Source organism: Panulirus ornatus, chromosome 1 (genome assembly GCF_036320965.1).
Source record: "Panulirus ornatus isolate Po-2019 chromosome 1, ASM3632096v1, whole genome shotgun sequence".
In the NCBI taxonomy this organism is placed as follows: Eukaryota; Metazoa; Arthropoda; class Malacostraca; order Decapoda; family Palinuridae; genus Panulirus; species Panulirus ornatus.
In genome coordinates this window covers 64154063-64167523 of record NC_092224.1, presented here as the reverse complement: position 1 = coordinate 64167523, position 13461 = coordinate 64154063, and the positions used below count along the sequence as shown (strand labels likewise).

The 13461-nt window shown below is 41.5% G+C and overlaps 1 long non-coding RNA gene across 1 annotated transcript in view; it reads right to left on the bottom strand.

Annotated features, from left to right (window-relative positions):
* The window catches only part of LOC139749174 (uncharacterized), a 346908-nt gene that overhangs the window by 19233 nt on the left and 314214 nt on the right, over positions 1-13461 (bottom strand). The window lies entirely within an intron of this gene.

Here is a 13461-nt window from a genome sequence, read left to right as displayed (position 1 = left end):
CTACTATCATACAGCCTCTTTAGTTGATGTATGCTGTTTGCATTAAATATGTCCTCTGTCAATATGTTCCATTCATCTACCACTCTTACGCTATAAGTTTCTAGCTTAATTTTATGTTATGGACTGTGGTTTTTCTAAACCTGTATTTCTAAAAGTACTGTCCAATATCCTGTGTGCTGATCTTGTTTAAAATATGAAAGGTTATGTTAAGCCACTCCTAGGCCTTCTTTCTTTCAAGGTAAATGAATTTAAAGCCTCCAGCCTTTCCCTGCATATTCTACTATGGCCTTATACAGGATATAAATAGCTTGCTGTGTATTTCCTTAACCATATACTTGAAAGCTTTTCTGATACTTGAAGAGCAGGGAATTTGTCTCCTCATCAGCTATTCTCCTAGTATGGGACTCTAGCAACAGGTTAGGGATGATGCCTACTCCCAAGTCCCTCTTACACGCAGTCTTGAAGCATATACCGTGCTAGGTAATATTCATAATGAGGCCATCTTTTGTTTTGTCCTATCCTCATTACTTTACTTTCACTTGGAATGAATTTTATCAACCTCATTTAAAATCAATGTTCGACTAAAAATTTTTTAAGTCCACCTGTAAGCTGATGCAACCCTCATTGCTTTACATTTCCCTTATGACTTCTGCATCATCTGCAGATGTATTTAGGTGGGATTTCATACCTTCAGCCAAATCATTAATATATATGAATAAGAGTAATGGACTATGGTCACCTGAGCTTATTTGGCAAAGGCTTCTCTGATGCACATTCTTTGTTTCCTCCCAATAAGATAATCCTCTATTCAGTGAAGGAGTTTCTCCCTTATTCCTGCTTGGTGATCCAGCCTCTTAATCAGCTTCCTGTGTAGTACAGTGTCAAATGCATTTTGGCAGTCCAAATTCAGACAGTCCTAGACATAGGGAAGGCTGAGTTGACTGAGCTTACTCTCATGTAAAACTTAAAGATGTCAGTTACACATGACCTTCTTTCCCAAAAATCCATGCTGTTTCTCACTTAGGAAATTTCTCCTCCGCAGAAAGTCATCCACTTACTTTCTCTAACTTTTCCCTGAACTTTACTCACTACAGTTGTTATTGAGAGAGGTCTGTAGTTCAGTACCTGTTCCCAGTCTCCATTTTATAATCATGTATGACATTTGCCCTTTTCCATTCCTTTGCCACTATCTCTCTCTCTAGTGACATTCTGAACAGTAATTCAAGTGGATAATCAAGCGTATCTGTATAACCTCTTTAACACATATGAAATTTCATCAGGACAATGAACCTCGTATGGTTCAAGTCCATTCAGTATTCCTTTAATATCTTTTCTAGATATCTCAACAATTCCTAGAATCTCCTCCTCATTCCAACTCACTGGTGTTGGGATTATAGTGTCTCCACTGTGAAAACACTTTTGAACTTGCCATTCTGTTCCTCTTACCCTTACATCATCCTCTACAATAATCAATCTCTGAATCCTGTAGCCTGATTAACTGCTCCTAAACTGACAACTGGTTCCTAATGAATTTATAGAACAGTTTTGGATTTTCAGCTGCCTTTTCCAAACTAATCTCCTCAGAGTTTCTTTGTTCTTTTCTTACCCTGCTATACTCATTCTATGCTGTTTTATTCCTTGCAAGTCTAAGCTGATCAAAATGCCATCTATATATTTGCCAGTACAAATCTCGAAGCTCCTCTGCTTTATGACATATCTAACTGAACTCTGCGTTTCTCTTGCTTACCGTTCCTTCTATATTTGAGGCTTGAGGTACTCAAGCCTCTACTTTTTCACTGACAGTTTAACAGAACCTTTCAGTACATTGACCTAGTCCCTAGCTACTGAATTCTATTTCCTAATCTAAGTTAGAATAAAAATTATATTGAAGTTTGTGTAGTTCTAGCTCTCTCTATATATCTTTGACACCTATTCCTTCCACTTATCCCAGTCCTTGCATGCCTCCCTTGCATAAAACCATTCCATGCATTCTTCCACCACTTCTCTCCCTCCAGTACCCGTCCACTCTATTTTCAAATGTCAAACATGATCTTTCTCTCATACCAACCTGTTTAATTTTATTATCATAAACTCACTGTAAACTCCCCAACTTGAATTCTTTCCACATGCCCAAACCACCTCAAAGTATTATGTCACCTACCCTACCACTCCACATTTCATTTCCTTTGCATTCCTTGCCACACTAAATCTCTCGAACATCCCCTCATTTCCTTCTTCACTTCATCTGGTTATATCACATGTTCCTCTCAAACAGCCTAGTTCCACAGCCTGGATTCTTGATCTCTGTGACTCATTCCATGTCCATGTTTCAGCTTCACAGGTCAGGGTTGTGAGGACTATGCTGTCCCCTAACCCTTTCTTCACTTTCATACTTACACCTATACCCTTCACTGTTCTATAGGGACCCAATGACTCTTAAATCATGCACTGTGTTCTATCTTATCTCTCCTTCCATTTCACCAAACTTACCCAAGATAGCTCCTAAGTATTTAAATTGTGTCATTATTTCCAGTCTTTCTCCCTCCATATCCATAATGCAGTTTAGTACACTTACTTTTCTCACTCAATAGGGCTTTGCAAAATGTACACTTTAAATGTTTCCATTTAAACACCATTACTTTACCTTCACTTGCATTTACCTTCAATCATCTCCTCTTACACACATCATAAAAAACACTTACAACTTTCTGCAACTCTTCTTCACTCTCAGCAAACATCATCATCCATAAACAGGCTTGTCACTAGCCAACATATTTAACCACCAAACTCCATCTCTGCACCCCCTTCCTCTAGTTTGTTTTTTACTCTCTTATCACTTCATCCATACATGTGTTAAAAAACCACAGTGACATCACACAGCCCTACCTCATACCTGCATGTATAACAAAACTTTCACACAAATCCCCATCCACTCTTGCACATACATTTGCTTCTCTGTAGAAGGCTTTCACACTATCCAACAGTTGTAACCCTAACCCCATATATCTTTAATACATCTCATAAAGACTTCCACTTGACCATGTCATGCAGTTTCTTCAGATCCATGAAAGCTTGCCTTTCACTAAATAAATACTTTTCCAATGTCATTCCCACTGCAAAAATCTGGAGCAATCATCCACCAACCTTTCCTAAACCCCCCCTGCTCCTCACTTATTCTGCAATCAGCATTTTCCATCACTCTACCAATCAACACTCTTGCATACACTTTACCTGGTATACAGATTGGGGAAGGGCAGTGTGGTTTCAGAAGTGGTAGAGGATGTGTGGATCAGGTGTTTGCTTTGAAGAATGTATGTGAGAAATACTTAGAAAAGCAAATGGATTTGTATGTAGCATTTATGGATCTGGAGAAGGCATATGATAGAGTTGATAGAGATGCTCTGTGGAAGGTATTAAGAATATATGGTGTGGGAGGAAAGTTGTTAGAAGCAGTGAAAAGTTTTTATCGAGGATGTAAGGCATGTGTACGTGTAGGAAGAGAGGAAAGTGATTGGTTCTCAGTGAATGTAGGTTTACGGCAGGGGTGTGTGATGTCTCCATGGTTGTTTAATTTGTTTATGGATGGGGTTGTTAGGGAGGTAAATGCAAGAGTTTTGGAAAGAGGGGCAAGTATGAAGTCTGTTGGGGATGAGAGAGCTTGGGAAGTGAGTCAGTTGTTGTTCGCTGATGATACAGCGCTGGTGGCTGATTCATGTGAGAAACTGCAGAAGCTGGTGACTGAGTTTGGTAAAGTGTGTGGAAGAAGAAAGTTAAGAGTAAATGTGAATAAGAGCAAGGTTATTAGGTACAGTAGGGTTGAGGGTCAAGTCAATTGGGAGGTGAGTTTGAATGGAGAAAAACTGGAGGAAGTGAAGTGTTTTAGATATCTGGGAGTGGATCTGGCAGCGGATGGAACCATGGAAGCGGAAGTGGATCATAGGGTGGGGGAGGGGGCGAAAATTCTGGGGGCCTTGAAGAATGTGTGGAAGTCGAGAACATTATCTCGGAAAGCAAAAATGGGTATGTTTGAAGGAATAGTGGTTCCAACAATGTTGTATGGTTGCGAGGCGTGGGCTATGGATAGAGTTGTGCGCAGGAGGATGGATGTGCTGGAAATGAGATGTTTGAGGACAATGTGTGGTGTGAGGTGGTTTGATCGAGTGAGTAACGTAAGGGTAAGAGAGATGTGTGGAAATAAAAAGAGCGTGGTTGAGAGAGCAGAAGAGGGTGTTTTGAAGTGGTTTGGGCACATGGAGAGGATGAGTGAGGAAAGATTGACCAAGAGGATATATGTGTCGGAGGTGGAGGGAGCAAGGAGAAGAGGGAGACCAAATTGGAGGTGGAAAGATGGAGTGAAAAAGATTTTGTGTGATCGGGGCCTGAACATGCAGGAGGGTGAAAGGAGGGCAAGGAATAGAGTGAATTGGAGCGATGTGGTATACCGGGGTTGACGTGCTGTCGGTGGATTGAATCAAGGCATGTGAAGCGTCTGGGGTAAACCATGGAAAGCTGTGTAGGTATGTATATTTGCGTGTGTGGACGTATGTATATACATGTGTATGGGGGGGGGGGTTGGGCCATTTTTTTCGTCTGTTTCCTTGCGTTACCTCGCAAACGTGGGAGACAGCGACAAAGTATATAAAAAAAAAAAAAAAAAACTTAAGACTTATCCCCTTATAATATACTGAACAGTCCACTGACAAAGGGAAGAATGATTTGTTTAACAATGTATAAATTCCTTAATTGTAAAAAAAAAGGAATAATAAGGTAGTTTACCAAAGATTTTATTTTCATTTTTGAAACATCTTACCAGAAGCTACAAGAAATGAAAATTAAACATAATGCATGGGTATGACATTTACTATCAAGATTTTGGTCTGTCAATGAATATGACCACTGTATTTGCAAAAAGGCTCTCCAAAAGGTTGCAGCTTAGTGCAAAGATATTCAATGGTAACTGTAGTGGTTTGAAAAGAATTAAGTATATTTCATCAAAGTTACTGCAATAGCATATGACCCAGTTCCAAAGCACACAAGATCTGATCTAAAAGCAGAAAATACAAAAATGGTTGTAGTCAAAACAATGATATAAAGAGTGGACTATCTTGCTTTAATGAGGTCCTCTTGATCATGTATAACCTGGCTCTAGTATAGATGCAGCATTATCAGTGTGATAAAGGTTCTTCAAAAATGCCCTTCAAAACCACCCGCATAAACCCCTTGATATTTGGAATGAAGCACCCAGATCTTAAAATAACTTATTTAAAGGATGTTCCTTGAATTGTTATCACTCTTTCCTCAGGGGTATAAAGAATACAATTTAAATTCTATGAAAATCTTAATAGAACCTTAGGGCCAAATACAATTAAAATATGAATGGAGCACCCAGAGATTTATCGAAAAAAAGAAATGTATAAACAAAGCCTTGGGCTATTTCATTACCTTGCCTCAAAATATATTGTTTTGATTTTAATATCAAAGTTCTTTTCCTGCCTTAATAAGGAAGCTTCAGGAACAAATGAACAATGGCCTCATTTGCAAAAAATCCATTTTTATTCTGTAATGTATTAATGAAAGAAAACATATCCTACCATCCACAGGATAATCTACAGACTGTTCCACAGTATACCTTGACCATTTCATATGTCCTGTCTCATCCTGTTGACTACATGTGGCCCCTCTTATATTACATCAATCCAAATTACTCTATCCCATGCATGGCACCCTTCTGTATGTCCAGACCCGAATATGCCAAAGCCTTCTTTACTTCACACTTTCATCTCCTTCTTGGTCTCAAACTTCCACCCCTCACTTCTGATTATATGTAGTTCCTCATATTCTTGCTCATCGTCTACATATGTTAACTCCATCAATCAGGCTGCCCTTACTACCTTAAACTCGCTTTTATGCTGTCATTGCTTTCACTACCAACCCACCTCACACCATATTTTGTCCTTAGCTATTTCATTCCAATCATATCCATCCTCTTCCTTTCTTTTGCATTCAACAATCAGGACCTAAGCCTCACATCCATCCAACATTCTCTGGACCACTATACCTTCAAGCATCCCTCAGACACATCCCTTAATGCACCAATGACCTTAGTCTTCTCTTCTACCCCATAGTTCCATCCATTGGCACCTCTACTCCCAGTTACCTACAGCACCCCAACACTTTCTCCTGGTCCTATTCATTGAAACTTACACACAAATTATGTCTCATCCTCAACTGCACTTTATAACCTTATATTTCTTTACATTTATTACATCTAATCTAAATGTTTCCCATTCACACACACTCCAAAACTCTGTCCTGTTTCTGAAGTTTTTCTCTCAAGTCTGTTACTGATGTATTATCTGCAGACAATAAAATGATTCACTTCCCCTGTACCCTCCATCCCCCAAATTACCACAGACTTGCCTTGTGCTCGGAGACCCTTGCATTCGCCTCCCTAAACAGATTAAGCCTTAAAGACTGACATCAAATGATGTTCTCTCAGAACATAGCAGCCATTATCATATGACATTCTAACTTTCTCCACGTTTGCGTATATATCCAGGTGACTTATCTTGCCATCAGTAGCTTTAGATGTCTATTCTAATGCAAGTACAGCGTTAGAAAAAATTCTGTTCTCAGTAACCCTACAACCATATTAGCAAGGCTGTTATGGGTACGGTGCAACCCCATGGAAAATGAATACTGTTGGACATCCTAACTTATTAGGAGGAATATTCATTATATGTATCAGTCTGTGAGAAAATAATGAACAAAAAAAATGGTGAAGAAGTGACTGGGTGATTTTAGTGGGATTTAGTATGAAGTCGGGAGGCCCGCATAGGAGGGGTTCATTGACCTCATTGTAACAACAAATGCACCTAATATTTTTCATGTAATCCAATTGGTAGGATGACATATCTAAAATAATTCTAAAGACAAAAATTCTTCTCATGTACCAGCCACTCTCTATCCTCACACTTATTCTATTGCAGTGTGAAATATAGTACATTTCAATAAATCATGGTATTCACCACAAAACCTGTGCTTGTGTATGAGAATAGCATGTGAAACTACGTTCGAGAAAAAAAAGTAATCAAATCCTTCAGTATCATCCACACACTTACTTGCTAAATACTCTCACACATTGAGTTTTAGCATGAAAAAAATAATTACACATGCCAGATAGAGAATGGGTGCGAGTTTCGCATGCCCTGGTTCAGTCCATTCAGTCTATTCTGTGCACACTTTTCACCCTGTATGTTCAGGCCCCGATCACTCAAAATCTTTTCCACTCCAACCCATCCACCTCCAATTTGGTCTCCTGCTTCTCCTTGTTCCCTCCACCTCTGACATATATATCGTCTTTGTCAATCTTTCCTCACTCATTTTCTCCTTATGTCCAAACCGTTTCAACACACCCTCTTCTGCTCTCTCAACCACATACTTTTTAATTCCACACATCTCTCTTACCCTTTCCTTATCTGATCAGCACACATTATCCGCAAACATTTCATTTCGAATACTTCCACCCTCCTCCGTACAACCCTATGTATAGCCCATGCCTCAAAACCATATAATATTGTTGGAACTACCATTCCTTCATACATACCTATTTTTGCTGTCCAATATAACTTCTCTCCTTCCACATTCTTTATCGCTCCCAGAACCTTTGCCCCCTCCCCTACCCTGTTACTCACTTCTGCTTCCATGGTTCCACTCGCTGCTAAGTCCACTCGTAGATATCTAAAACACCTCACTTCCTTCAATTTTCCTCCATTCAAACTTACATCCCAATTAACTTGTCCCTTAACCCTAGTGAACCTAATAACCTTGCTCTTGTTCACATGTACTCTTAACTTTCCCCTTTCACACACTTTTCCAAACTTAGTCACCAGCTTCTGCAGTTTCTCACCCGAATCAGCCACCAGAGTTTGAGCTGTATTGTTAGCAAACAACAACCGACTCACTTCCCAAGCCCTCTCATCCCCAACAGACTGCATACTCGCCCCTTTCACCAAAACTCTTGCATTTACCTCCCTAACCACTCCATCCATAAACAAATTATACAACCGTGAGGAAATCGCACACTTTTACCACAGACCAACCTTCACTGGGAACCAGTCACTCTCCTCTCTTCCTACTCGTTCACATGCCTTACATCCTTGGTAAAAACTTTTTACTGCTTCTAGCAACTTACCTCCCACACCATATACTCTTAAGACCTTCCGCAAAGCATCTCTATCAACCCTACCATATGCCTTCTCCAGATCTGAACTTGCAAATGTGCTTGCTCGTGTTTTTCGTGTCTATTTAAAAACCAGATTTTTCCTTCTTGGAAGCATGCTTTGGTACATCCCATCCCTAAGAAGGGTGAGCGTTCTAAACGATCATGCTTTTGCTTTGACATTTACCAATTCCAAAGTCTTTGAATCCCCCCCCCCCCTCGACTCTCATACCCTCAGAAATTTTGAAACTCAGTCTTCTCACTGATCACCACTAGTAATGTTCTTTCCCTATTATCTAACTAATGTCTTGTCATCATCCCTAAAAGATTCTGGGGAATCGTTAGAAGCTGCTTCTGACCTGGGTGTGGCATCAGGTTCTCACCTCTAAGCTAGCCTAAGCTCGTCTTCATTCTTGACGCTCCTCCTTGAACCTTGCAGAAGATCCATGATCTTAAGGCAAGCGACCAATATTGTGATGCTTAGTCGAACTTAGGTCGAATATATGATATAATTATCTATTTGAACATGTGTGTGTGTGTGTGTGTGTGTGTGTGTGTGTGTGTGTGTGTGTGTGTGTTTATATGCATACGTGGGCATTTGTCGCATGACGAAAATAAGACGATCACTAAACAAATATTCAGCAACTATAAGGTCAGTATCCTCGGTCAACAGACCCATCCCCTGGCAGTTAATATCTGTATTGACAACTGGCCAAGGGTACCAGCTGCGTCGAGGGATGAAGGTAAACAAACCGGTCACGTGGGATTATCGTATGTGATGGACGCGCTGCCCTCTCCTCGGCCCATACGCTCATGCACCCGCCCATGGTCAACATGGGAGGATCAACATGTGCGGGAGTTCGAATCCATACACGGCTGTGGGATCTATGATGTTAATAGCCTTCCACAGGCTGCTGAGGTTATGAATGGTGAAAGAACAAAAGGCGCACTTGTGTGAGGATCTAAACAATTTAGAACTGAATTCTGACAAAAACAAAAATTAAAAAGGGCAAACCTTTTCATGATCTACGCTTATAAGAGTTCTACAGATATATACAATTAACTGGATAGTTCTGAAATACGTTCGAAATTAACAGGTAAATGGTTCATCCTTTGCTAGCGTTTCCAAAAGGACATAAATCAGAATGTAACCTGGCAATGTAGCAACACAGACTTGAGATTTAGTGTTGTGTCGGAGGCCACGGAGCAGCCCAAGTGGTGAGGGCGCTTCTAGGAGGAACAAGGTCAACACACCGACATGTGACACCGTAAATCTCCTTCTCTTAGTTGGTCACCCGAGAAAATATAACCCAAGATATGTAGCCGTCCGGGGAAAATTGACGGTAACGGCCATTAGGGAAGTTCCTGGGTGTGATATAGGAGGAGATATAACAGCCTTCCTTCTTTTCGGTGTTTATTTCTGCCAAAGTTATGAAGTCCTGGCTAGTGGCTGGCTGGGGTTACCGGCGTCTACCTGGCACCATTCGCCACACACCAGGACCAAAGATGACCTGTCGTTCGAGATGCTTTTGTTTCCGATGACTCTTTTTAGCCACTCTAGATGAAAGATCGGCATTATAACTTCAGGAAATCAAGTGTCTTCATGTACTCTAAAGACTGGTACCTGGTAACTTCATCATATACTAGGGAACACTGGACGCAGGATACAGCTTCAGTCATTAAGTTCTTACTGGATGAAGATGAATTTCATTTGAGGTAATATGTGCCTCACAACTATACGATTAACACTCTGATATCTCGGTTACATATTCCACAGCTGTTACACATACACAGACCACACAGACGTAAGGTCTATGCGAGGTGGTCTGGCCTTGACGCTAAGAAAAAGATTAGAAGAAAAGGATAGCAAAGCAAAGGCTCTCTCCATCTCCACTCCCTCCGACAGGAAAACAGGTAGTAAATATACCTTGAAGGATTAATAAACCTGAAGGAAATTTTAATAGGAAAGTCATAAGGTAGAATGAACATCAATATTTCATGCATCCCATCACCAACAACATGCATCCCTTCACTTTTTGTTATAAAAACAATGTCAAGAATAATGTTGAGCTCCAGCCTCTCGACGTACCATGCCTTTATTATTCCTGATGTTGAAGAATGATATAGTCATTCTTAATTACTCTCTCATGGAAGGTGACATGGCTTAATCAAATGTTGGTGTATAACCATAGCATGGTCAGGGAGAGATCACTGGTTGAGAAGGTAGCATAATATACCACTGCGTTATGATGGTTGATTAAAGTGAATTTCAACACTGGAGAGTGACAAGTGATGAGCAAGCCTAATTTTGAAGATAATAAGGGTGTTGCTCTGAACAACTTTTTCCTGGGAGCTTATTCCACTCATCAGCGATGTCGCTGGTAAGAAAAAAAAAATCGTACAGTCCAGATCAACTCGGTGACCTTTTAAGATTTATTCCATTTCTCTCGTCGGTAATGCTGGCGCTGCTGTAAAGAAATGTTCAATATCGACGTTGTAGAATCCTTTAAGTATTTTGAAACATTTCATTAATTTGCCCCGGAGGCGCTTCTTGCTTTACAACAATACTTCTCGCATTCTTTCTTCAAATAGTTTGTTAATCAAAGAAGGAATCAATTTAGTTACTCTTCCCTGCATTGCTTTCAATTTAAGGATGTCCCAACTTAAATGTGGGGCCCAAAACTGCAATGCATATCTAAGGTGTGGTGTAACTAAACTTAGGTACAGTGGCAATATCACATACTTGCTTTTGTACGTAAAGTTTCTGTTTACAAACCTTACTTCCTATTTGCCTTCTTGGCAGCTTCATTGCAATGCTGGAAGAATTTGAAGTTATTGGAGATAGAGATCCCTAGATTTCTTACTTTAGTGGTGTGCTTTTTTTTGTTTGTTTCAACTTGTAACAATTGATATTTGTTGACGTTAAAAGGCACTTGCCATTCACTAGACCAGTCAGCGATTTTATCTAGATCTTCTTTTAATCCTACCTTCAGTTAATAGGGCATTGCCGATCTTTGTGTCGTGCAAATTTTGACACTTCGTAACTTAGCCCTACGTCAATCTCGTTGATATGATGAAAAGTATAGGCCCAAGTACGGATCCCTGGGAACTCTCCCAATAACGGGTGACCACAGTGAAGATTCCCCATTCATTTATGATTCTGCTTCCTATCACGTAACCAGGCTTCTATCCAGTCTCCTATGCAACCAATTATCCCCAAGGCCCGGATTTTGTGCATCAATTTAACGTTTGGGACTTTCTTGAATGCTTTCTGGAAGTCTAGAAATATTTTGTCCATTGCTTTTATTTTGCCTTGAATACTGAATAATTCATAGTGAAATTCAAGGTGGTTTGTAAGGCTTCTGGGGAGGCGCTAGGGATGCAGGAGTGCCGCGGGCGTAGCCGTAGGTCCCTTGTTGTTACAGCTGCTGATGGTGACGGGCGGAGGCGATGTCCCATGCGATTCCTGCCAGAGGAAGACGTTGGAGGTGAGTGATCACAATGAAACCTGCCAGGAAGATGAAGCGTCAGGCGTTACGCTAGGACAACTACTGACGGAGACGCCCTAAGGGCGGCTTGAGTCTCGAGTCACATCGCCAAGACTTCAGGTACCGGAGTAGTATAATTGTCCAGAGGTAAGTACCGGAGTAGTATAACTGTCCAGTGGGAAGTTAACTGCCTCGCTGAGTCACTGACGCTGCGTCGATACCCGGGTATTCAAGAGGCGGTGAGGTCACGTCTGTAAGGGTAAGCTATTCCCAAATGTCGCGAGCTTCTGACCTTTCTCCATGCTGGTGGACTTGAGGTTACCTCAAGTCCGCAAGAGCGGCGCTTCATTTGGAAAGGGTCAGGTAATCTACAATTACAGAGGTGGCTTTTGATCTGCTACCCATGACATTGAGAGTAAGTGTGAGGGATTAATACCGCAGGTGCAGATGTGTAAGATGGGCACCAAACACATTCTTTTGAGGATTGTTAGGTCGGGTGAGGACACAGCCTTTCACCTAGTACCCGGTCAAGGCGATGTTATTAAGGTGACAATTGTGGGGCGACCGTGGGAGCGCCACAACTTAATAAAACCTCGACCACATGATGTACATACATGGGTAACGAGTAGGTGGTGCCATTGTAATAAATTACATTGCCCAAATGTACACTGAAAGATTAATAAAAGTAATCAAAAGTGAAATAATACTGAACGTAAGAGAAGCATTTATCGATGGTAACCGATGGCAATGCAGTGTGGTCTTGAAGGCTCCATTACTTTCTTTTATATTGTTAATTGCTTTTTACTTTTCCTGAAGGTGTCTCGGTGGCTTGTTCCTTGTGCCTGGTACATTTCACTTAGTCCATACGCCTCTAAAAATATGTTCCTCCTCCCCAGTACACAGAACCTGGTTTACAGGTCTCCAGTACCTTGTCCTTCCTCCCTGGTCCACAGGTCCCTAGCAGCTTGTTCTTCCTTCCTGGTCCACAGATCATCAGTGGCTTGTCCCTCCTCCCTGGACCACAGCTACAATAGCTTGTCCTTCCTTCCTGGTCCACAGGTCATCAGTAGCTTGTCCCTCCTCCCTGGACCACAGCTACAATAGCTTGTCCTTCCTTCCTGGTCCACAGGTCATCAGTAGATTATCCCTCCTCTCTGGTTCACAGGTCTCCAGTAGAATGTCTTTCCTACCTGGTTCACAGGTCTCCAGTAGCTTCACCTTCCTCCCTGGTTCACAGGTCTCCAAGCACGTCATTCATTCCTGTCATACAATGGCTTGGCTTTCATCCCTTAATCCTTCTCTCTCTCTCTCTCTCTCTCTCTCTCTCTCTCTCTCTCTCTCTCTCTCTCTCTCTCTCTCTCTCTCTCTCTCTCGTTCCCGCTACCCTCCAGAACTCTCTTCACTTCCCCTTCCGCCCTCCCTCCGGAGGCTGGCACGTATATGGATTGATGATGACCGGCCGGCAGGCTACGGGGCCGCCCGGGTGGAGCCATTTGTCATCTTGACGCTAACACGACTGCTCATGGAACCCTCCCCAAGTACGGCTGAAGTCGCCCCCGCCTACATATGGCTGATGTCACCCCATCTACATATGGTTATGTCACCCCTTGTCACATATGACTGATGTCATCCTCATCATATATGACTGAGTTCATCCTCGTCACAAATGGGTGATATTATCCTCGCCACATACGACATGTCACCCCCTCGCCCACATATGACTGATGTCATCCTAACCTATATATGACTGAT